Source organism: Rhinatrema bivittatum, chromosome 6 (assembly GCF_901001135.1).
Source record: "Rhinatrema bivittatum chromosome 6, aRhiBiv1.1, whole genome shotgun sequence".
NCBI classification, from domain to species: domain Eukaryota; kingdom Metazoa; phylum Chordata; class Amphibia; order Gymnophiona; family Rhinatrematidae; genus Rhinatrema; species Rhinatrema bivittatum.
The window spans coordinates 187,598,187-187,624,025 of NC_042620.1; the positions used below are offsets into that span (position 1 = coordinate 187,598,187).

The 25,839-nt window shown below is 44.7% G+C and overlaps 1 protein-coding gene across 1 annotated transcript in view; it reads left to right on the top strand.

Annotated features, from left to right (window-relative positions):
- The window catches only part of CD28 (CD28 molecule), an 85,788-nt gene that overhangs the window by 30,578 nt on the left and 29,371 nt on the right, over nt 1–25,839 (top strand). The gene's annotated exons all lie outside the window — the stretch shown is intronic.

Here is a 25,839-nt window from a genome sequence, read left to right on the forward strand (position 1 = left end):
TCACACCTCTTTAGCCATAGTACAGACAGAGGGACAGATAACATTTGGATGAAAATGGCAAAAAGTATAGAGAGCCTAAAATTCAGTTTGCTTGTGCAATTTTGAAATAGCACAGCTTCTGGAAGGGAAAATAATTCCATAAAAAAAAAAACCAACAAAACCTTGTACTAAAAGTACTTTCAGTTAAACGTCTTACCATTTTTGTACAATTTTTTGGTATTATAAAACATATTCTATTTAGGATAAGAACATAAGAAATTGCCATGCTGGGTCAGACCAAGGGTCCATCAAGCCCAGCATCCTGTTTCCAACAGAGGCCAAACCAGGTCACAAGAACCTGGCAAGTACCCAAACACTAAGAAGATCCCATGTTACTGATGCCAGTAATAGAGACCATTCCCTAAGTCAACTTGATTAATAGCAGTTAATGGACTTACCCTCCAAGAACTTATCCAAACCTTTTTTAAACCCAGCTACACTAACCGCACTAACCACATCCTCTGGCAACAAATTCCAGAGCTTAATTGTGCATTGAGTGAAAAATAATTTTCTCCGATTAGTCTTAAATGTGCTACTTGATAACTTCATGGAATGCCCCCTAGTCCTTCTATTATCCGAAAATGTAAATAACTGATTCACATCTACTCGTTCAAGACCTCTCATGATCTTAAAGACCTCTATCATATCCCCCTCTCAGCCATCTCTTCTCCCAGCTGAACAGCCCTAACCTCTTCAGCCTTTCCTCATAGGGGAGCTGTTCTATCCCCTTTATCATTTTGGTCGCCCTTCTCCATCGCAACTACATCTTTTTGAGATGCAGCAACCAGAATTGTACACTGTATTCGAGGTGCTGTCTTACCATTAAGTGATACCATTAAGTGATACCATTTCCTTCCTAATAATGTCTAACATTGTTTGATTCTTTAACTACAGCACACTGAACTGGCAATTTCAATGTAAAATTGACTGACACCCAAATCTTTTTCCTGGGTTATAAATCCTAAAATGGAATTTATGTACAGCATGGGTTATTTTTCCCTATATGCATCACCTTGCACTTGTCCACATTATATTTCATCTGCCATATGCCAATTTTCCACTCTCGCAAGGTTTTCCTGCAATTTATCACGATCTGCTTGTGATTTAACTATTCTTCTTGGAGCTGCTGTAAAGTGTCCTCTACCTGTTGGGTAGAGGGGACTTCTGTACTTCTTGCTATAGAGTACTGAATAATTCTTATCGAAACATCTCTATCTTAATTTCTTTTTCTTTACCTACTAGCTGCAAAGTGTTTACATGAAATTGTGGCTTCCTTTTGTTATTTTATTTTTGTACGTTTGTGTTTTGTAACTTCCTGTGCTTTGCAAAGTGAGGTATGTCTCACCACATTTTCTGTTCATGGCTCAGTCTGTTGAAGCTTTATAAGGAAGACCCCAGGGGTAGTGGTTTTTTTGAATAAAAGGGAAACTCAACTTTCGATTTCACCTGTAATTAGAGGGTCTTCCTCGTCACAAAAGCACAGCAGTAACTCTGCTAAATCATGCAGATGTGTACCGATGTCATACTCATGGGTTCTAAAAGACCATAAAAATGTCAGTCATCTGGTAAATGCAGGAAACCCTTCTATATTGAGCTGGCAGAAATGCTGAAAACTATCCTGGAGAAATGTGTTGGTAGACAAGACTTTGGCTTTTTCTAGTGGAAGCATGTGGTCTGTGAGCTTCGAGCAGGACTTGTGCCATAATTCATCTATGGATGATGGCATTTCATTTGACTTTCTGCTGTCTCTCTCTTTTCTGAGTATTTTGAGTGCCACAGTAGTGGCTTCCTGTTCTCACGAAACCTTTAAAGCCTTAAATCAGCAGGCTGGCAATACAGTTGGAGGTAAAATAAATAAAAAAACCCTCCAACCCATTTAAGGTTCCCATCATTCATTGTAATTCTATTTTGCTCTTTTGTGTTTAAACAGATGTAAAGCTCATCCTACTTTTTTGTCCCCACCATTATGAATCTAAGGATATTGGGGTCGTGACCCTTATCAGAGCCCCCTGCAGCCATTGCTGATCAATGTAAAGTATGAAACCAGCATAGACCGCTGAAGAGCAAATGCAAGGAAGGACATTTTTTTTAAGGGGCCCTGCAGTTTCCTCCTGCTTGTTTTGGGATTCCCAGCCTCTGTTGGTTGCCACCAGGGATTTTCTCCCCCTTATTTCATGTAACTCCTTTACAGCCTGCTTTCCTACAACACAGCTCAGCTATTGCTCACTGCTTCAATGGCAGGGGGAAAAGAGGAAATGAGGAATGGGATTCAGTCAATCAATAAGGACATTGAACTGTACAGTCTGTGAAAACAAATAAGCAAGGGGATAACTTGCTTGATGCAGCAGTTACTACCCTTCACTAAAAGGCCTAATTCTACACTTCTGATGCAATTCCAATATTGCTGTCTGCTTCAACTGCAGAGGGGGGGGGGGGAAGGTAATTCAACCCAAACAGTAACCAACAAGAGCATGGGGGTAACTTGCTTGATGCGGCGGTTACCACCCTTAACTAAAAAGCCTTATACTACACTTTTGTTGCAACTCCAACATTGCTCTCTGCTTCAACAGCAGGAGGGGGGAAGGAAATTGGACTCAGTCACCAACAAGAGCCCTGACCTTGGCGGACTGAGTAACTGATAAGTATGGGAAACTGGTGACTATGGGAACTTGCTGGGCAGACTGGATGGGTCATATGTCCTTTTCTGCCATCACTTCTATGTTTCTATGTTTAATGTTTGGGTACTTGCCAATTTCTTGTGACTTGGATTGGCCACTATTGGAAACAGGATGCTGGGCTTGATGGACCCTTGGTCTGACCCAGTATGGCATGTCTTATGTTCTTATGAGCATGAGATATTGTATTCAAGATTTTAAACACTAAGAGGTCAATATCCAGTACCATTTGTCTGACTAGCTTCAAAACTTAGCTGGACAAATGGCGGGATCTAAGAATCCCCACTGGCCAGATAAAGTGGTTAGACAGGTAAAATTTAGCCGGATAAATTGGAAGCATTCCAAAGGTGTTTTGGGGCAGAGTTAAGTTAGATGGATAAGTGGATGAAAATGGACAACTAATAGCTCCAGCAACACTGGCTTAGAAGAGCCTGACCTTGTTAAATCAAAGAAGATAAATAGTGTTAGGACCAGGGCTGGTTCTTATTTAGCTAGAATGCCAAAATTTGGTGACAGCACTCTAGAGAGGAACAGGGTGAATGCCTAAAAAGGTGTTCTGCAATCATTTGGCCACTGCCTGCCCTCCTCTCTTTCCCTTCTGATAGGCCTACTGGGCCAAAGAAAACAAGACTTGCTGCCCTGGTTACTGCTGCTGCTATCACTTGCTTCCACTATCTTCATATCAGCAACATCAGCTGAAGAAAAAGACCTTCCAGCCCGGCCACAGTTGATGCTGCCTCCCAATCCTTCTCCCCATACGGCTAGTGCAGGCTGAAGAAAAAACTTCCTGCCAGCCTGGCTGTTTTTGCCTCCCGCATTGACTCCCCTCATATGGTGTGCACAGCCATAAAGAAGGAAGATCAGTTGACTTGGCTGCCACTGCTGCCTATAATGATTGTGAGCCCTTGTGCTGTGGTATGATTGGCACAGCCTAGTAGGTGAAACTTCTAAGCCCACGCTGACAGGTGAAGAACAAGCCCTGGTCTGGGACAAGCTGGAACTTCACCTATACCAGCCCCCATTCTCCACAGGTTGAGCAATGGGGTGCCAGGGGCTGGCAAGACTTGGGAAGATCTCGAGAGTGGTCAGAGAGTGTCTAGTAACAGGCCAAAGTCAGGGCAGACAGCAATCAGATAGATACCAGGTATGGGCTGGGGGTCAGGGCAGGTGGAAAGCAAGGCGTAGTCAGTGGCTATAGCAGAGGTCGATAAGGACAAGCAAGATGAGGACTGGAGACAAGTGTAAAGCAGGAAAGCTGGATGAGCAAGGCTGGGACAGCTGGAAGGGCAAGACAAGGCAAGCTGGGTGAGATGAGGCAAGGCAGGCTAGGCAAGACGAGGCTAGGCAGGCTGGATGGGGTGAGGCAAGGCAGGCTAGGCATGATGAGGATAGGCAGGCTGAATGAGACAAGAAGAAAACGAGGCAGGATCACAAAGCAACACACACTGCACTAGGCAGGAGGATCTGTTGCTGAGGCAATGGCTAAGAGTGTAGTTGAGGTTTAAATACCCAGCTGTGCTGATGTCATCACTGGGCATCTCAGGGACTTTTCCCACCATGGAGCCGATAAGAACTGGTGCATGCCCAAAGGAGGCTGGAGGAAGAGTGTGCTGATGGCGTCCATGTCTTGGGCTACTGGTTGCGTTGGGCAGGCCTTCACCACTGGGATCCTGGTAGCACAAGGGTGAGTGTGACCAGTTGCAGGCCTCCCCTCAACCAGCCAAAATGTTACATTGCCTCCCATCTCAATTCCAGTTATTGGAACCAAGGAAAATCAGCAGTGCCCTGTATGCTACCAACCCAGGGTCAGCAGAATAGGCCTGGAATTTCTAAAGCTGCTTCTCCTGCCACTAATGACTATCCTCTCCCTTCTAACCTGATCTGAACTGTGTGGGATGGAGAAGAGAAGTGTCAGTTGCAGGAGGAGTAGCAGGATTAGAAGGGACATTGCTGTTTTGCTTGCTTACTGGAATGAGGAGGCAAGAAGGGAGATGAGAGGTTCAAGAGGAAGGCAGGAATGAAGAGCAAATTTGAAGCTAGATATAGTAAGTAAGGGCTCAAGGATTGTGGGAAAGTAGACATAGAGATTGGGATTATGTCAAGTGAGAGCAGAGTACTGGAGACTCAGTGACTGGCTGGGGGGAGTGTGAAGTCTCAGGAATTCGTGGGTAAAGGAATATAGTGAGAAATAATGGGTTGAGTTGGGGAAGGGGAAAATGGGGATTCAGTGACTGGGAGGCAGGGAGAACAAGGATTGGGAGTCTGAGTGCAGGATAGAAGGGATTAAGAAATTGACTGAGGACTTGGGAAAGCAGAGATTTGGAGACTGATATGGAGAATAAAACAGAGAATATAATAATGCTTCTGTATTGCTCCATGGTATGACCTACTTCTTGAGTACTGTGTGCAATTTTGGTTGCCGTATCTCAAAAAAGTTATAGCAGAATTAGAAAAGGTTCAGAGAAGGTCAACCAAAATGATAAAAGGGATGAAATGATTCCCCATATGAGGAAAGGCTGAAGAGGCTAGCTTCAGCTTGGAGAAGAAATGGCTGAGTGAAAATACAGTAAAAGTCTATACAAATAATGAGCAGAATGGAACGGTTGAATGCAAATCATAAGATCGTTTACTATATTTATTTAAAAACTTTTCTATACCGTCGTTTTGTAATGCACCATCACGACGGTTTACAATTAGGTACGAAATAAGTTTGGTTTGGTTTCTAAATTAACCAGGGGGTGCCAATAAATTTCACGGCTACATGTTTCAATAATATACTTTATATGGGAAGTGGATTGGGAATTCCAATTATATGATTAATAGGATAATCATATATGTTTATACTGTACGTCTCTTAATTTAATACTTAATTATGAGAAACATAATAAAGCAAGCAATTCTGCTTTTTCTGCGTGACTATCATTTGTGTGCATGTGTTCTCATTCACTGGTCTCACTGTGAAAGGCTTTTTTGAAGAGCCATGTTTTTAAACTTTTTTTGAAGAGTTTTAAATCTTTCATTAGTCTTATTTCAAGAGGTAATGCGTTCCATAATATTGGCTCCGCTAAAGATAGTGCTCTGTCTCTAACTTGGGTTGGTTTTGCTGTTTTGACCGAGGGTGGTTAGTAAAGCTTTATTGGCTGATCTGAGATTTCTCTGGGGGACATGTAATCGTAGTGCAGTGTTTAGCCAATCGGCATTTTCGTCATTGATTAGTTTATGAATTGTACATAGCGATTTAAATTGTGCTCTTTGTTCTATTGGCAGCCAGTGGAGATCAGCAAGTGTTTGGGTGATATGATCTCTTCTGCCTTTTCCAGTAAGTATTCTGGCAGCCGAGTTCTGTAGAATTTGCAGTGGTCTGATTGTTGTATATGGTAATCCTAGGAAAAGTGTGTTACAATAGTCTGTGCTAGCGAATATTAGTGCTTGTAGTACTGTTCGAAAGTGTGCTTGTGTTAATAAGGGTTTTAATCTTCTAAGGACCATTAGTTTGGCATAGCCTTCTCTAACTTTCAGACATGAGTGTTGCTTAAGGCTGAGTTTCGTGTCAATAATTACTCCTAGGTTTCGAGCTTTATCAGTTAGCTCCATTGTGTTGTTATTTTTAAGTTTGATGGGATTCTGAACTATTCCAATATTTTTTCGTTTAAGATGTATAAATTCTGTTTTTTCAATGTTAATTACTAGTTCCATTTGGTTTAGTAGTAGTTTTATTATTATATCTAGGTACAATATTGCAAAGTTCAGAGTTTTTTCAATTGTTTCTTCTAATAGTAGGATTAGCTGAATGTCATCAGCATATATATAATGTATGATACCTAGTCCTGCCAGTAGGTGACAAAGTGGGAGCATGTAAATGTTAAATAGAGTCACCGAAAGTGCTGAACATTGGGAGACTCCTGTCTTTAATTCAATTTTGTCTGATACTGTGTTTTTTATCTGTGCCGAATAGGGATGTGAATCGTTTTTTGACGATTTAAAATATCATCCGATATATTTTAAATTGTCAAAAACTGTTAGGGCCACGATACAATACCAATTTCCCCGATTTATCGTCAAAAAATCGTAAATCGGGGGAAGGGGGAGGGCAGGAAAACCGGCACACTAAAACCCCCTAAAACCCACCCCCGACCCTTTAAATTAAATCCCCCACCCTCCCGAACCCCCCCCCCCCAAATGCCTTAAATTACCCTGGGGTCCAGCGGCGGTCCCTAGCTAAATCGGGGGAAGGGGGAGGGCAGGAAAACCGGCACACTAAAACCCCCTAAAACCCCCTAAAACCCACCGACTGCAGGAGGTCGTTCAGAATGACCTCCTGCAGTCGATCTCCTGCCGGCGCCATTTTCCGTACGGAAAACGATTTGCGGCAGGAAATCGCTCCCAGACCCCCGCTGGACCCCCAGGAACTTTTGGCCAGCTTGGGGGGGCCTCCTGACCCCCACAAGACTTGCCAAAAGTCCAGCAGGGGTCTGGAACGACCTCCTCCAGTCGAATCGTGTTGGTCTATGGCCGCCGCCATTTTGCGGCGGCCATTTTGCAAAACGGCGCCGGCTGAAGACAACGCGATTCAATAGCAGGAGGCCGTTTTGGACCGCCGCCGTTACGGACCACCGCTGGATCCCCAGGTAATTTAAAGCATTTGGGGGGGGGGGGGGTTCTGGAGGGTGGGGGATTTAATTTAAAGGGTCGGGGTGGGTTTTAGGGGGTTTTAGTGTGCCGGCTCACGATTTTAACGATTTTCACGATACTTTACCCACCCAAACGGCAACAATACGATTCCCTCCCCCTCCCAGACGAAATCGATCGTTAAGACGATCGAGGACACGATTCACATCTCTAGTACCGAACAAACTCATAGTAATGTTAATTTTGTACTGTTGATAAATTGTCATACCAAACTGATTAGATTACTTAAACATATAGCTTATTGTACTTTATTGTTACCGAACTATGATGGCACATTTTCAAGTTGTAACCTATACCACTCATAGTTGTTATCGTGCCTATATGTAAACCGTTGTGATGGTTCTCCAACTTAATGACGGTATAGAAGAGTTTTTAAATAAATAAAATAAAAATAAATACCTGAAAAGATCTATTGTTAAGGTAGGAAGTGAACCATTCAATTGTTTTGTTTTGTAATCCTATTTCTAGTCTTTTCAGTAGTATGTTGTGGTTTACTGTGTCAAATGCTGCTGACAGATCTAATAGTATCATAATATAGTGTTTTCCGCTGTCAAATCCGCGTAGTCATGTTGTGATGGGTAGAGTATGTTATTGTTGTCTAGACGTTCCGCTAATTGCTTTTGTACTGCTTTTTCTATTAATTTAGCAAGCATAGATAAGTTCGAAATAGGTCTATAGTTACTTAAGACATTTGGGTCATTGTTTTTCTTTTTCAGTATTGGTTTTATTATTGCTTTTTTAAATGAGTCAGGCATTACTCCTTCGCTAAATGATAGATTAATTATTTTGGCTATTGTGTAGGAAGTTATATCAGCTAGTTTTTTTTATCTCTATGGTGGGAATGGTGTCAATTTTATGTGGTGCGGGATTCAAATTTGTTATCATGGATTATACTTCGCTCTGGGATACATCGTCAAATGTGGACCATTGTGTCACATCTCTTTTGTGCATCTTGATTTCCTGTTTTGTTAAACTTGGGATCTTTGCTTTAAGGCTTGTGATTTTGTCTGAGAAATAGTGTGCTATCTCGTTACATTTATTCTCTTGTGGGAACTGGGGCGCCTCTGTTTTATCATTAGTCAGATTTTTAACTATGTTAAATAGTGTTCTTGGGTTGTTTGCAAATTTTTCAATTTTTGAACTAAAGAATAGTTTTTTAGCCTCAAGAATTAATTTTTTATAATAGGCTAGTTGTTTCCTAAATTTGGTTAAATTTTCTGCTGATTTTCTTTTTTCCACTTTTTTTCTCAGATTTTGTTTGATTTCTTTTATCTTCTCATTAAACCATGGGTTTTTTTTGTTTGGGCTCATGGATTTGCATTGTTCTTGTGGGGTTAATGCCATCTGCCAATTTACTCGTGCTAGTCAGCCATTCTGTTGTTGCGGCTACACAGTCTTTGGGGGTCAAAGTGTATTAGTGTTTCTTCTAATTTGTTTTTTAGTATGTCAGAGTTAAAGGGAGGCCGATATTTAAATTCTAAAGGCTCATTTTTCTGTATTTCTTTTGGGTTTATGAAATTAATGGTGGACTGGATTAGGAAATGGTCTGACCATAGAATTTGACTATAGTTAGTATTCATGTGTTCAAGGAAGCTATGATTGATGTATGTCAGGTCAAGTGTATGCCCTGCTTTGTGTGTAGGTTTATCTGTAATTAAAGTGAATCCTAGTGCTGCTATCATATAATTTAGTGTCTGGCATGTATTTGATAATGGATATACGTCCATGTGAAGGTTAAAATCTCCCAGCACGATTGTTGGTTTGGAAGTGTTTAGGTTTATTGTTAATTATTCGATTACTGGGGATAAGTTTAGGTCAAGCAGGTTGGGCGGGCAATAAATTAGGCATATTTGAGTGTGTTCCATATCAAATATTGCAATTTCGTGGTTCCGAGGGGGTGTTGTTGGAATCAATTTATATTTGAATTTTTTTTCTATAATTAGAGCTATGCAGCCTCCACATTTATTTATCTTGGGAATTGAGAATACATCATAGTTTCTATATGCTATTTGGTTTTTAAGGATAATGTCGGATTTTTTTAACCAAGATTTGGTGATAGCGATGAAGCTTGGTTTGATGTCGTACAGTAGGTCAGTTACTATTGGGAATTTCTTTGTTATGGATTGAGCATTTACTAATATGAAAGTTAAAGTTAACAGTTTATTCAGACTTAATGTGATTGGATTTTTGGTTTTATTTACTGGGATGAGATTACTTAAGTTAGTTTTTCTATTAGCTAATAATTTGTAACTTTCTTTTGATTTCCTCAGGTAGTTGTATTTGTTGCTGTACTTACCTTTGTTGATGCAGATTTCAATGGGTTGTGTTATCGATCCAATCCATCCTTTTAATGCTTCCATCATGCCTCGATTTTGGTGTGTGCTTTAATGTTTATCTTTCGGATTACCTCGGTCGTACGAAGGGGCGTACGAAGGGGCATGCCCCTTTGTCGCGCTCCTTTGGTGTGCGACTCTGGCGTGCAGTGCCTCTGGTCCCAGGCCCTCTTTTAAATCCCTTCCTGGCGCGCTTTCCAACGTCGGCACATTGGCAGTGTCCGCCAAAGGGGGAGGGGCCTGGCTGTCTCTTCCGGGTCCGGATGCAGCGTCTGTGAAGAAAGGGCGAGAATGGGAAAAAAAAGAAAGAAACCAAGGTTAAACCAGGGAGAGCACAGCGATGTCCTCAGCGAGCCTCTGGGTCTTCAACGAGGCAGCATGTAGTCACCCTGCATCTCCAGTCCCGGGCCCTCTTTTAAATCCCTCTCTGGCACGCTTTCTGACGTCGGCATGTTGGCAGAGTCCACCAAAGGGTGAGGGGCTTGGCTGTCTCTTCCAGGTCCGGATGCAGTATCTGTGAAGAAAGGGAGAGAATGGGGAAAAAAAGAAAGAAACCAAGGTTAAACCAGGGAGAGCACAGTGATGTCCTCAGCGAGCCTCTGGGTCTTCAACAAGGCAGCAGGTAGTCTCCCTGCACCTCCGGTCCCGGGCCCTCTTTTAAATTTCTCCCTGGGTCAGACTAAGGATCCATCAAGCCAGCATTCTTTTTTCACCAATGGCCAATCCAAATCACAAGTATCTGGTAAGTATTCAAACATTAAATAAATCTCAAACTACTATTGCTTATTAATTAATAGCAGTTTATGGATTTCTCCTCTAGGAACTTATCCAATTGTTTGCTCTTTCAAAAAGTACAAAGACTAGGGGACATACAATAAAGTTGCCAATAGTATATTTAAAACAAATAGGAGAAAATATTTATTTACTCAATGCATAATTAAACTCTGGAATCTGTTGCCAGAGGACATGGTGAAAGGTGTTAGTGTGGCTGGGTTTAAAAAAAGATATAGAGAAGTTCCTGGAGGAAAAGTCCATAAATCATTATTAAAGTGGACTTGGGAAAATCTATTTCTTATCCCTGGGATAAGCAGCAAGGAATCTATTGACTATTGTGATCTTGCCTGGTACTTGTGACCTGGATTGGCAACTGTTGGAAACAGGATACTGGGCTTGATGGATCTTTGATCTGATCCAGTATTGCAAGTCTTATGTTCTGAAATGAATGAGGATTTGGGTGAGTGGGAACTCAGAGAAGAGGAACAGTGGGAATTCAGAGATAAGGTGGAGGCTTGGGGACTGAAAGGATGGAAAAGCAGGGACTCACGGATTGGGTTGGAGGTCTGTGGGGACTGGGAGATTGAGTGGGGATGGGAATGTGGGAACTCGGGAATTGGGAAGTACAGTGGAAGGTCCAGGATGGGAGTTAAAAAGCTGGTAAATAGATGAGAGCTGAAAAGAGGGAGATTGAAATCTGGGAAGTACAATGGGTAAGAGACAGAGAGGTGGGAAAGGTATGTGAAGGAAAGACATAGTTGAAGAGGGTTGCAAGATGACAAAAGATGTGGAAAAGTGGTTAAAAGGGGTAGGTAAGGACATTATGATAGGAAATCATGAGCAAACAATTGGGAGAACTTGTAAGATAGTGAGAAGGTAAGGGAATGGTTGGAAAAAATCAGAGTGGAAGTTTGAGAGAACCAGAAAGAAGCAGCAGGGAAGAGCAGGGAGGACTGATAAGTAGGAAATTGGATAGCTGGGGAGGTGAAGAATGGGAAAGAAAGAACTAGAGAGTGAGAAAGGAGGTGCAATCTATTTATGAATAGAAGTAGACAAAAGTAGAGAAGAGAAATATGAGCTGAAAGGGTAAAATCAATGTTACAGACAGATGAAGAGAAGGAAAAGAAGAACTCAAGTAGGAAGAGAAGAAACAGAAAATGGAAAGAAAACTCTAGAAAAGGATTTAGATGAATGATTGCATAACAAGAGGACAGCAGAAAAAAAAAAAAGAGGCCAGAACCAACGTGATTAGAAAAATAAAATGTTTTAAAAGGCAGAAAAAAATGATTTATTTTAAGTTTAGTGATTGGAATATTTCAGCTTTGGGTATGGGCATCCCCTACAGTTCTATAGTTTGCACAGTATAAAAGTGTTGCGCTTCCCGGCTGCGTATGCTCCGCGGCCGGGCCTGTTCACCTCTCCCGGCCGTCCATGAGCACAGGCGTCTCTTCCACTGCAGGCCCCGGCCGTCCCCGTTGCTCTCCTCAACCCGCTGCGGCTCCAGCAGTATCACAGGCCTCACAGTGGAGCTCCCGCCGGGTCTCCGCGTCCACCGTCTCGTCGGCCCCACCCCTAGGTGTGCATGCAGCCAGCGTCATGAACTTTAAAGGGCCAAGTGCGGGAAACTAGGACCTGATGCTCCCCGATGATGTCTCCAATCCACGGTATATAAGGCAGGACTCAGACCCTTGTGGTTACCACCACGTTACCAGTCGGAAAAATGGTCGTCCCACGCCGACTACGTGAGCGTGTACTCCGCTGCGCCCATGACTCAAAGCTAGCCGGACATCCTGGCCGAGCCAGAACCCTTGAGATGTTGAGGAGGTTTTATTGGTGGCCCAGTATGGTAAAAGATTCCTGCAACTATGTTGACTCTTGTCCTATCTGTGCTGAACAGAAGCCTCCAACTGGTCGACCATGGGGACTTCTCCAACCGCTTCCAGCACCCACTGAACCTTGGTTAAGCCTATCAACTGATTTTATTACCGACCTGCCTCTGTCTCAAGATAACATCTTCATCTGGGCCATCATTGACCGCTTCTCTAAAATGGGCCACTTTATCCCTCTGTGAAGGCTTCCTTCAGCTCTAGAACTCGCCAAGTTGTTCCTGAAACACATCTTCTGCTTGCACGGCCTGCCCAAGGAAATAATTTTGGACCGAGGGCCGCAATTTGCCACTAAGTACTGGCGATCACCATGCAAGAAGTTCAACATCACTCTGAACTTCACATCGGCCTACCACCCTCAGGGAAATGGCCAAGCGGAGAGAACCAACCGTATGCTGAAGACCTTCCTATGGTCTTATGCAAATGACCAGCAGGATAACTGGGCCGACCTGTTACCCTGGGCCGAGTTGTCACACAATACGCACATTGCCACTGCCACCGATGTCTCTCTATTCTCCGTGGTGTTTGACTGCCAACCACACTTGCCTCTGCCAGTGCCTCTCTCCGTGCCTTCGCCAGCGGCTCAGTTCACGGCACAAGCCATCCGACTTGTATGGAACCAAGTCAAGGAACATCTAGCCCAGGTCGCCGAGCTTTCAAAAAAAGTTGCTGATACCCATCGATGGTCGGCCCCACTCTTCCGACCAGGCCAGAAAGTATGGCTGAGCACCAAACATATCAGATTGCAATTACCCTCTCAGCCACTGGCACCTAAGTTCATTGGGCCGTACCCAGTCTTCCGCATGTCGGAGCGGTAACATACCAACTCCAGCTACCAAGATCAATGGGTATCCACAATACATTTCATGTTTGTTTACTTAAACCCCTTGCAATCTCATGGCCATCTCATAAGGCTCCTCCTCCTCCACAAGTCTCCGCGGAACCAGAAGTCTTAGATGTCCGGAAAAGACACTGCCATTGGGAGTATCTCCTGTCATGGGAGGGCTTTGGGCCTGAGGAGAACTTGTGGGAGCCCTCCCACCACATCTATGACAAACAACTCCTCCAGGACTTCCACAGAGACCACCCTGACAAACCAAGGCCAGTAAGGGGGAGGCCTAGAAGGGGGGGGGGGTACTGTTGCTTCCCGGCCGCATATGCTCCGCAGCCGGGCCTGTTCACCTCTCCCGGCCGTCCACGAGCACAGACCTCTCTTCCACTGCAGGCCCCGGCCGTCCCTGACACTCTCCCCAACCCGCTGCGGCTCCAGCAGTATCACAGGCCTCACAGTGGAGCTCCCGCCGGGGCTCCGCATCTAGCGTCTCCTCAGCTCCGCCCCAAGGCATGCACACGGCTAGCGTCACGAACTTTAAAGGGCCAAGTGCGGGAAACCAGGACCTGATGCTCCCCGATGATGTCTCTGATCCATGATATATAAGGCAGGGTTCAGACCCATGATCCCTGCCTTGGCAATCGGGTCGATCACGTTGAGATAGCAAATTTGCCTTCCTACGTGCCAGCGCCTTGTTCCAGTCTTCTGTTCCAGCATCTTGTTCCAGTCTCCTGTTCCAGCATCCTCCTGTTCCAGCGTCCTCCTGTTCCTTCATCTCCCCAGGTAGTACCATTCTCGGTACTGATCTCTGCCTGTTACTTAACTACGTTTGACAGGCCGCCTGGATTTGACCTTTGCCTGTTTCTTCAACCACGTCTGTACACTGCCTGGAACTGACCTCTGCCTGACCACTGACCACATCTGACCACCACCTGGAACTTGACCTTTGCCTGTCTGACTATCCACGGACTGACCACTGGTATTGACCCCTGCTTTGGCTGACTATGATATCCTTGACTCTGGCCTTGATCCACGCTCTACATTCAGAGACTCTGTTCTGGCCTTCTCTGATTCCTGGACTTCCTAACCTGAACATCAACCACTCACCCTTGTTCGTGGTGGGCACACCCCTGAACTTCATCTCTTGGAGATCCTGCGAGGCTCACCTAAGACCAGGCGGCTCGGGTAACCAAGGGCTCAAACTGAGGGTTGCTATTGGTGAAGCTCCAGCTAGTCTCTGTCTCCTCCTGTGCTCTGCCTCCTGGTGGCAGGCACTCTCTGGGTCCGACCAGGGAGCCTATCAATCCTGCACCAAGCCAACGGTCCACCTCCCGGCGCAACAAAAAGAAAGAGCATTTCTATTTCTATTTCTCCAGTGTTGTATTGTCTGTAAAGGTTGGCTTCTTGGGGTTTCTCATTCAGTTTTGTGTACATATTTCCATTTATAATATGCATTCCCTTATTCTGTATTTGGTGAGGGTCTGTCTATAATCTGCATTTGTGACCAATGTGATGTATTCTGTTAGTGTTCGGTTCGGAGTTAACAGTCTGTTTGGAATTAGCAATCTGTTCTTATTTAGGAGAGTTGTGGGTGGATCCTTGGACTGGTGGCAGATGACCACGCCCTGGGGGAAGATCCCGAGAGGGACCACTGGTCAGGCTCAGAGTATGGAGACAGACACACACTAGTTCTTTTATTAGACAGTATACTGAACCACCAGATGTGGCAGTAGTGAGCTGGAATGCCCGGCTGAGCTGTAGCCCCTCAGATACTGGATCAGCGATCCCTGGAGGCTGAGCTGTAGAGAAACTGAAATATAGTGAGTATGCAGGGTATGCAGAGTTCATGTACTGAACCAGATGGTAACACTCACACAATGTCTCATAGAAGCCCAGGAGCTGGAATGTATAGGCCCTCGAGGAGCGAGTACCTGGTTCCAGGGAAAGCTCTGAGAGATCAATGGTAACTCACTGATGTAGTTGGCAGTGATGACTTCCAGGCAAAAGAGAGTACTGAGTAAGTCTGGGAATGAGGGCCCTCGAGGAGCTAGTACCAGTTCCAGACTGTCACCTGAAAAACAAAGGAGAGAGCGAGGCCCCCAAGGAGCGGGTACCCCTAGTAAGTCCGAGGAGGCAGAGTAGCTTAGGTAAGTCCATCTGTTAGCAATTTCTAAGACCTTATATATCTGACGCGGGTGACGTCATCTTCGGGGGATGTCCCCGAGGTTTGCGCCATCGCCGGTACTTCAGTTGGGGCCGTACCACGTGTGCGCCCCTAGACCTCCAGGAAACATGGTGGTTTGCAATGTCTAGCCGGTCCAGGGACGCCGGAAGACTTTGGCAGAAGAATGCTGCGGCAGCAAATCTTCCCGCGGGCGAAGAGGGAGGCGCCAAAGAGGTAAGGAGGGCAGAGAGAGGGCATCGGGAACCGACGGACACAACAGTACCTCCCTTCAAAGGGTGATTGGTGATTTCCTCTTTGGGTCCAGGCTTAGGTTTTGAAGGATGCGCGAGGTGGAACTGATGTAGCATCTCTTTGTCCAGGATATTGGTCTGAGGCTTCTAAGAGTTTTCTTCGGGGCCGAAACTTTCCCATTTTAGAAGGTATTCAAAAGTCTTGCCTCTTTTATGAACGTCCAAAACTTTTTCAACTTTGTATTCTAAGTCGTCTTCTGCATTGATGACAGGTAGATCTTGAGTCTTGGAAGAAAATTCACGAAAAGATGCATCTTACCCATCACACTCATCTATCTTTACAGGTCCAAAATAGGGAAGTTCGGCTTCACTAAGGGGTGAATTTTCAAAGAGTTAGGTATGTAAAAATTAGCATATACATGTGTATGTAGCTTGTACATGCTTAATTGGTATTTTATAAACCTCAAAGGTCTGCACTTACTTTAGGCTTTGTGTGCATATATGTGCGTGAATAAAAGGGGCAGTCTAGGGGCATAGCAGGATGGAGCCAATAGTTGCGCTGTAAGTTGCTGTTTTAAAAGAGACTTGTGAAACATATAGAAACATAGAAACATAGAAATGACGGCAGAAGAAGACCAAATGGCCCATCAAGTCTGCCCAGCAAGCTACGCACTTTATCCATTTTTTTTTCCCTTTTTCTCTCTCCCACTTGTTACTATTGGCTTCCAGTACCCTCCAGCCCCAATTCTCCTCCACCCAATTTAGAGAGCAGCTTTGAATCTGCATCCAAGTGACATCCAGCTCAATTGGGGGTAGCAACCGCTGTAACAAGCAGGCCCCTTTGCCCCATACTCTTACCCACCCCTGTTTTTATTTTTTTGTTTATTTATTTATTTTTTTTTTGGAAATAGCAGCCCTCCATCCTTCCGCTCCGTGAAGGTGGAACACCAACTACTGGCCACTGGCATCCCGCTCCGTGAATGCCTCTGTGGCTACATGTACATTTGACAACTTGCATAATTTTACACCTGCTAATTATCGTGCATAATTGATATCAGGCTTGTTTATGCTGTACTATTGGCTAGGAGGTCTGGGTGAACCAGGGGGAGTTTAGGCTGAAGAACCAGTAGGGTCTTGATGACTGGGAAAACTGGTAGAGGAACTAGAAAAACGGTAATTTCAATTACATATGTATGCATTTAAAATATACTGATTTTTGCATGCAAAGAAGATGTGGTAGGCCTGATTGACAAACTGAAGAGTAGTAAATCACCTGGACCGGAAGGTATACACCCCAGAGTTCTGAAGGAACTAAAAAATGAAATTTCAGACCTATTAGTAAAAATTTGTAACTTATCATTAAAATCATCCATTGTACCTGAAGACTGGAGGATAGCAAATGTAACCCCAATATTTAAAAAGGGCTCCAGGGGTGATCCGGGAAACTACAGACTGGTTAGCCTGACTTCAGTGCCAGGAAAAATAGTGGAAAGTGTTCTAAACATCAAAATCACAGAACATATAGAAAGACATGGTTTAATGGAACAAAGTCAGCATGGCTTTACCCAGGGCAAGTCTTGCCTCACAAATCTGCTTCACTTTTTTGAAGGAGTTAATAAACATTAGGGATGTGAATCGTTTTAGGACGATTAAAATTATCGTCCGATAATTTTAATATCGTCTTAAACCGTTATGGAACACAATACAATACAGATTCTAACGATTTATCGTTATAAATCGTTAGAATCGTGAGCCGGCACACTAAAACCCCCTAAAACCCACCCCCGACCCTTTAAATTAAATCCCCCACCCTCCCGAACCCCCCCCAAATAACTTAAATAACCTGCGGGTCCAGCGGCGGTCCGGAACGGCAGCGGTCCGGAACGGGCTCCTGCTCCTGCATCTTGTCGTCTTCGGCCGGCGCCATTTTCCAAAATGGCGCCGAAAAATGGCGGCGGCCATAGACGAAAAAGATTGGACGGCAGGAGGTCCTTCCGGACCCCCGCTGGACTTTTGGCAAGTCTCGTGGGGGTCAGGAGGCCCCCCACAAGCTGGCCAAAAGTTCCTGGAGGTCCAGCGGGGGTCAGGGAGCGATTTCCCGCCGCGAATCGTTTTCGTACGGAAAATGGCGCCGGCAGGAGATCGACTGCAGGAGGTCGTTCAGCGAGGGTTCCGGCGCCTCGCTGAACGACCTCCTGCAGTCGATCTCCTGCCGGCGCCATTTTCCGTACGAAAACGATTCGCGGCGGGAAATCGCTCCCTGACCCCCGCTGGACCTCCAGGAACTTTTGGCCAGCTTGTGGGGGGCCTCCTGACCCCCACGAGACTTGCCAAAAGTCCAGCGGGGGTCCGGAAGGACCTCCTGCCGTCCAATCTTTTTCGTCTATGGCTGCCGCCATTTTTCGGCGCCATTTTGGAAAATGGCGCCGGCCGAAGACGACAAGATGCAGGAGCAGGAGCCCGTTCCGGACCGCCGCTGGACCCGCAGGTTATTTAAGTTATTTGGGGGGCGGTTCGGGAGGGTGGGGGATTTAATTTAAAGGGTCGGGGGTGGGTTTTAGGGGGTTTTAATGTGCCGGTTTTTCGATTTTTCGATTTTTCGATTTTTTAACGATTTTTCACGATTTTTCACAATATTTTACCCCCCCAAACGGCAACAATACGATTCCCTCCCCCTCCCAGCCGAAATCGATCGTTAAGACGATCGAGGACACGATTCACATCCCTAATAAACATGTGGATAAAGGTGAACCGGTAGATATAGTATACTTGGATTTTCAGAAGGCGTTTGACAAAGTTCCTCATGAGAGGCTTCTAGGAAAAGTAAAAAGTCATGGGATAGGTGGCGATGTCCTTTCGTGGATTGCAAACTGGCTAAAAGACAGGAAACAGAGAGTAGGATTAAATGGGCAATTTTCTCAGTGGAAGGGAGTGGACAGTGGAGTGCCTTAGGGATCTGTATTGGGACCCTTACTGTTCAATATATTTATAAATGATCTGGAAAGAAATACGACGAGTGAGATAATCAAATTTGCAGATGACACAAAATTGTGCAGAGTAGTTAAATCACAAGCAGATTGTGATAAATTGCAGGAAGACCTTGTGAGACTGGAAAATTGGGCATCCAAATGGCAGATGAAATTTAATGTGGATAAGTGCAAGGTGATGCATATAGGGAAAAATAACCCATGCTATAATTACACGATGTTGGGTTCCATATTAGGTGCTACAACCCAAGAAAGAGATCTAGGTGTCATAGTGGATAACACATTGAAATCGTCGGTTCAGTGTGCTGCGGCAGTCAAAAAAGCAAACAGAATGTTGGGAATTATTAGAAAAGGAATGATGAATAAAACGGAAAATGTCATAATGCCTCTGTATCGCTCCATGGTGAGACCGCACCTTGAATACTGTGTACAATTCTGGTCGCCGCATCTCAAAAAAGATATAATTGCGATGGAGAAGGTACAGAGAAGGGCTACCAAAATGATAAGGGGAATGGAACAACTCCCCTATGAGGAAAGACTAAAGAGGTTAGGACTTTTCAGCTTGGAGAAGAGACGACTGAGGGGGGATATGATAGAGGTGTTTAAAATCATGAGAGGTCTAGAACGGGTAGATGTGAATCGGTTATTTACTCTTTCGGATAGTAGAAGGACTAGGGGACACTCCATGAAGTTAGCATGGGGCACATTTAAAACTAATCGGAGAAAGTTCTTTTTTACTCAACGCACAATTAAACTCTGGAATTTGTTGCCAGAGAATGTGGTTCGTGCAGTTAGTATAGCTGTGTTTAAAAAAGGATTGGATAAGTTCTTGGAGGAGAAGTCCATTACCTGCTATTAAGTTCACTTAGAGAATAGCCACTGCCATTAGCAATGGTTACATGGAATAGACTTAGTTTTTGGGTACTTGCCAGGTTCTTATGGCCTGGATTGGCCACTGTTGGAAACAGGATGCTGGGCTTGATGGACCCTTGGTCTGACCCAGTATGGCATTTTCTTATGTTCTTATGTTCTTATGTTCTTACTTTATTTTCATGCTTAAAATATATATATATATATATATATATATATATATATATATATATATATATATATAAAATATATATATGTTCCGCAAATTCTACACTGACCCTCAGACGTCTGATCATTCCAACTCTCAACTGAACTCTAAGTTATAAACCTCTTAATACATTCTCTTCACCCTGAACTGCATACCCTCCTCTTCCAACCTAATAATGCTCTTTGGACTTGATATGCTTATTTCTGATATTGTTCAAATTGTTTTTTATTGTTGCACAACTGCTAAGAAAATGTATAATGTTCACATTGTTTTTTCTGTTACACAACTGCTAAGAAAAATATATATTTTTGAAAACCGTTATGATGGCTCTACCGAATGACGGTATATAAAACTCAACAAATAAATAAATAAATACATTTAAAATGAGAAGGAAAATTACGTGTGGTCAATGCACTGACATACTCGCTTTCAATGTATTGCATGGATTGACATGTAAGCACACTCGCATATTGGGGTTACACTTATGTGGGTTATAAATTATTATCATAGAACTCCATGCAATCATATTTGTGTATATGTGCAGCAGTGTGGAGTTGTTTAAATGTTATCCTCCCTGTTTTTTCCCCCCATAGACCCAAAATGGAAAAAATAACCTTGGTGAATCTGCCCCTTAATTCTCAAATATATTAGGAGGTTCATATTCAAGTAATTTAGATGAATAACATAATAGTTAGCTGTCTAAATGGCTTACCCGGCTATATTCATCCTTTATCCAGCTAAATTCTAGTCGAGTATCTAATTACACAGCTAAAATTTCACCAGATACGAAAGGAGCATTTCATAGCCATTCCGGGGAGGGGCTTGCGTTGTCAGGCTAACCTAGCTCAATATTGGGTATATCCGACCTTGCGTGGCCGCTGTCAGAGCAGCACTGGAGGTGCCCAGAGTGGGGCAGAGGGTCCCTTTCTCCCAGTACAGATGGGTTGGGGAGGGTCAGGGGGGAGGTCAGGGACCATGATTCTTTGCTGTGGGTGAGTGGGGGTGGGGAGGCAGTGAAACAGCATGCTTACCGATTGGGACTGGGGACTGTATGCTTGGCACTTCAGTTTTAAATAGGTTTGGGGAGAGGGGGGTGGATGGGGGTAAGAGACTATAGCCTGGCAAGGCTTTAGCATCATGCTTTTGGGGGGGGGGGGGGGGGAGATCGTCCACCCTCTAATCTGATCCTGTTATTTTATAGGGTGACAATGCTACTTAGCCAGATATCTTTCAAAGATATCCGGTTAATTAGGATGTTATATGGCCACTGTTACGATTCCTGCCCGTGGAGCTACTCTCCGCGAGCAGGCCTCTCCACCCACCTGTTTCCTTGACACGGCAGGACGCTGCTGACTCCGTTCTCCGTGTCAGGGCTGATGCCCATGCCAGGACTCATGCGGCAGGGCTGCCGCCAGCGCCATTTTGTTGTGGCCCTCATCTGACGCCAAGACCTGCGGCCTGGAGGCCATGCTTGTCTGCTTCCCCTGTGGCCTAGAGCTGCCACCGGCCTGCCTCCATGGCAGGGAGCCACAACATCATCCCCGGGGTCCTCGTCGGATGGCTGGAGGCCGCCCCAAAGCCTGCCTGCTCCTCTCAGCTGCATGCAGGAGCTTGCCGCTCTCCGTGGTCCTGTGTTACCTCTTCTGCCTGTCTTTAGGAGCCTATATGTTCAAAAAACTGCTTCACCTTTGTGTAACACCTGATCCAAACACTCACATAACACTGGTCTTATATTGGAAGAATCCAACACAATCAAATGAAATGAACCATTCAACCAGACCTCATACACTTTAACCAGTGCTTGTTTGCACAGGATAAATACCACATATTTTGAAAAACTTATGTGTAGAGTGGTTCTAATCATTGGTCATTGGTTGTTAGGTTCAATACCATATTTTTCATTTTTTGCTTTTTATACTTTTGTGTTTTTTATTCCATACTGTGGAAAGTACTTGTCTTAAAGAACATTATTTTGTAAGAAGTACTTATCTTAGACGATGTTTACAGCTGAATGTCTTTAAGTTTTAGACTGGAACGCCGGAGGAAGACACGGCTCGCGTTTCTTTTTTTTGCTTCTTCAGGGGCTCTTGATAAGTTGTATCAGTTAAATAGACTTGTGTCTCCCGACTTCCACAGTCTGCAAAACAGGAGGAACAGCTGTTTTGCAGACTGTGGAAGTCGGGAGACACAAGTCTATTTAACTGATACAACTTATCAAGAGCCCCTGAAGAAGCAAAAAAAAGAAACGCGAGCCGCGTCTTCCTCCGGCGTTCCGGTCTAAAACTTAAAGACATTCAGCTGTAAACATCGTCTAAGATAAGTACTTCTTACAAAATAATGTTCTTTAAGACAAGTACTTTCCACAGTATGGAATAAAAAACACAAAAGTATAAAAAGCAAAAAATGAAAAATATGGTATTGAACCTAACAACCAATGACCAATGATTAGAACCACTCTACACATAAGTTTTTCAAAATATGTGGTATTTATCCTGTGCAAACAAGCACTGGTTAAAGTGTATGAGGTCTGGTTGAATGGTTCATTTCACTTGATTGTGTTGGATTCTTCCAATATAAGACCAGTGTTATGTGAGTGTTTTGTCTTTAGGAGCCGGCACATGCCTCTTCATAATATTTAAAGGGCCAGCCACAGGAAGTGCTGCTGGCCCCACCTGATGACGTCTTCCTGCTTTAGCCCTATAAAAGGGATTCCTCTTTAGTCACTCCTGGCCTTCGGATTGAGTCTCACAGTTGCCTGTGCTCCTTCGTCGATCCAGGTCCTCCGTGGTCTCCTTGATATGATGGCTTCGTATTCATCTTGTTCCTGATCTTGATGTCCATGTCTTCAGATGTCTCTGTGTTCCTGATGTCTTTCGTTCATGTCTTCAGGTTCCTGATGTTCTTCGTCCGTGTCTTCAGAGGTCTCCATGTCTTGTCTTGATGTCCGTCACCTGTTCCTGATGTCTGTGATCCAGTCCTGATGAGGACTGGAGGAGAGGAATGAACAGGATTAGACACAGTCGTGTGTCTACCGGTACTATGTCCTTCACGAGCTCTTTCTTGTAAACAGCGATCAATCCTGGTGACAAGGTCAATCAAAGAATCCAAGGAGTGAGGCAACTCACGGGCCGCCATTTCGTCTTTAATTTTGGATGACAATCTCTCCAAAAATATGGTCCAGAGACAGTTCTCCTCCAATGGAGTTCTGATGCAAGAGTTCTAAACTCTATGGTGTAATCCGCCAACGGACGACCTCCTTGGTGGAGTTGAAGAAGCTTGGAGCCAGAGACTACTTGTTTTCCTGGATCATCAAACACTGTTTGAAACAATTTCAGGAACTGAGGAAGATTTTGCAGAATAGGATTTGATCGTCTCCAGTAGGGGGAAGCCCATGCTAGTGCCTTATCTTCCAATAAAGATAAAATATACGTAGTCTTAGTTAGATCATCCGGAAAAAGAGAAGCTTGTAGCTGGAAATGCATACTGCATTGGTCGAGGAATCCTTGGCATGAACAAGGTTCACCAGCATAACGTGGAGGAATAGGCAAAGGAATCATAGAACGGGTTTTACCCTGTCCCACAGATGGTGGTGGAAAAGATGGTGGAGCTGTCTGGACCGCAGCAATGGAATCCAGCCGGGCGTTGAGTCGCTCCAGGGAGGCGGCCATAGATTCTAATATCCGTTGTTGCTCCATGACTTTCTGGGCTAGTCCAGGAATGGCCTGACGAGCTGAAGCCTCTGCCGGGTCCATGGCCTTGGTATTCTGTTACAAATCCGGAAGTGGACCCCTGTTCTGAGGTAAGGTTAGCACTGCCAAAGAGGGAGTTAACCCTCTCTGGTCCCTACCGTCGGAGGGCGAAGTCTTGTACTCGCCCTTCCAGGGCGAGTACAAGACTTCGCCCTGGAAGCTCGCAGTTCCCCCAGAAGGGGCCTGTAGGAACCCAGCCGCTGGGACTTAGGAGACTCCCTCAGGACTGAAGATTGGTCTGGATGCAGGCGCCTCCTGCAGGTCGTTGATTCCAGACAGCTGGCGCCTCCAGCAGGTCGAGTCAGTCCAGGAGTCGAAGCCGAAGAGTAGTCGAAAGCCGTTCCGAGGGTCGAAGCCAGGAGAAGGGTTCACAGCCAGTCCAGAAGCAAGCCAGGAGAAGGATCCGCAGCCAGACCAGAAGCAAGCCAGGAGAAGGGTCCGCAGCCAGTCCAAGGTCAAGCCAAACGAAGAACGACAGCCGGTCCAGGGGTCAGAAGCCAAGAATCAGTCCAACAAGGAAGGAGAACAGAAGCGGGACGAAGACCAGGGACAGAGATCCGGAACACCAACACAGAATCCGGAACCAAAAGCCACAATACCAAGGCAAGGTCTGAGGAGCAGACCTTGCCTTAAATACCTGGAATGAGGGAGGAGTCTCAGAAGGGAGCCACGACCATTTCCTGTCGTGGCCCCTTTAAATCTTATCTTCAGTTGCGCGCGCGGCTCTAAGGCAGCCAGGAAGGGGGAGGAGTCAGCTCAGTCCCACTGGGCTCCACGGCCGACCTAGGCAGCGGCCAAGGCCGCAGGAAGAACGCCAGAGGAGGCTTCCTGCTCCTGCGGGAGCCTCTGGACCCATCCGACGCCACGGGTGAGTACCTGCTCCCGACCGCGGACTGCCGCGGCTGGCGGCCATGACAGTCGGCCCCGGTCGCGGCATGCTGCAGCCGGCGGCCATAACAATAGCTAGTTAAGCTTTTTAAAATAGCAACTTAGCCATTTAGACGGATAACTGTTCAGTTATCCGTCTAAATGACCATTGAATATCTACCCTTTAGTCTTTATTCCCTCTGAGACAAAAGCATTTGACAGACTCTGTGTGCTCATTGTCTCTCATTCTGTCATGTTTTTGAGAATCTTTATTGGCAAAGCTATCTCTTACAGTCCTCAGCTATCTCCTGTAAAGTGGCTGTAAACAGGAAAAGCTGATTTTGCAAATCTAGGGGGTCGATGCAATTAAAATGCACTGAAAGCGGGTGCTGAACACTCAGCGTCCGCTTTTCTAACGCACCTCCAGGCACCCCTCCTGGGGGCACCATGCAATATTTAAATTAAGAGTCGCATTGACAATGGGAGCAGTCGGCTGTCTGCTGGTTTAGAAAACAGATGCCAAATTTATCGGCATCTGTTTTCCTAATCGGCGCACAGCCAGTGGTTCAGGAAACAGACATTTGTTAACTGAGTATCCATTTCCTGAACCTGACTACTGGCAATTTTTTTTAAAGATTTGTTTTAAGATTTTGTTCCTCCTACTTAATATTTTCTGCTTTTCTAGGCAGGCGATAATTTTTGAATGTAAAAATATGTGTCTTAGATGACCATTTGTTTTTGCATTGCGTGTGATTGCTAATAGCCTCATCAGCATGCATTTGCACGTGATGAGCACTATTAGTTTTGCCGCACGTTGGATGTGCATTGTGTAGGCGCTAATTCCTTTATTGCATAAGGGGATTAGGTAGCGCCTTTACAACCCGCGTCCAACTGCGGGTTAAACAGTGTGCTGGGCTGAGCTCACTGTATTGCATTGACCCCCTGAGTGCCCTTAATTTTGGGATCCTTAAAGCCAAGGGGAAGAAAGCATACCCATCCAAGTAGATGTCTTAAGGTAGGAAACTACATTATCCAAATTTTAAAGGGAGCAGAATTACCTGACTAATACCTGATTTTAGTAGGCAAAATCATTTGAAAATCAATCTTTGTGTGTCCAGTGATTGTGAGCCTTGTTAAGAGATGGGAGTGCAAAGTGGCTTAATATATCTGCTGAAAAAAATGGGCATTTAGGGGAGGTAGGGTTAGGCCAGGAGTAGGATAATATGCTTGTATATTTTATTTTCAAATATACATGCATATTTTTCAGCATGTAGTAACCCACAGATATAGTAGGTGAAAAGTACAACATTTTTTACCCATGTGCCTCATAGCCACCCATGTACTTTCTCTTTTAAAATTAAGTGGACAGGTACAAAAGTATCTACTTACCTTGCACTTTGCCAGCTATCCTGTTTGTCGCAACATTCAGGAAACCTGAGTATCAGTCACTATTAACTCCAGGGAAGTTGAAAACTCTGAAATTTGCAGAAAAATGGAGAAACAAAGTAAAATTGG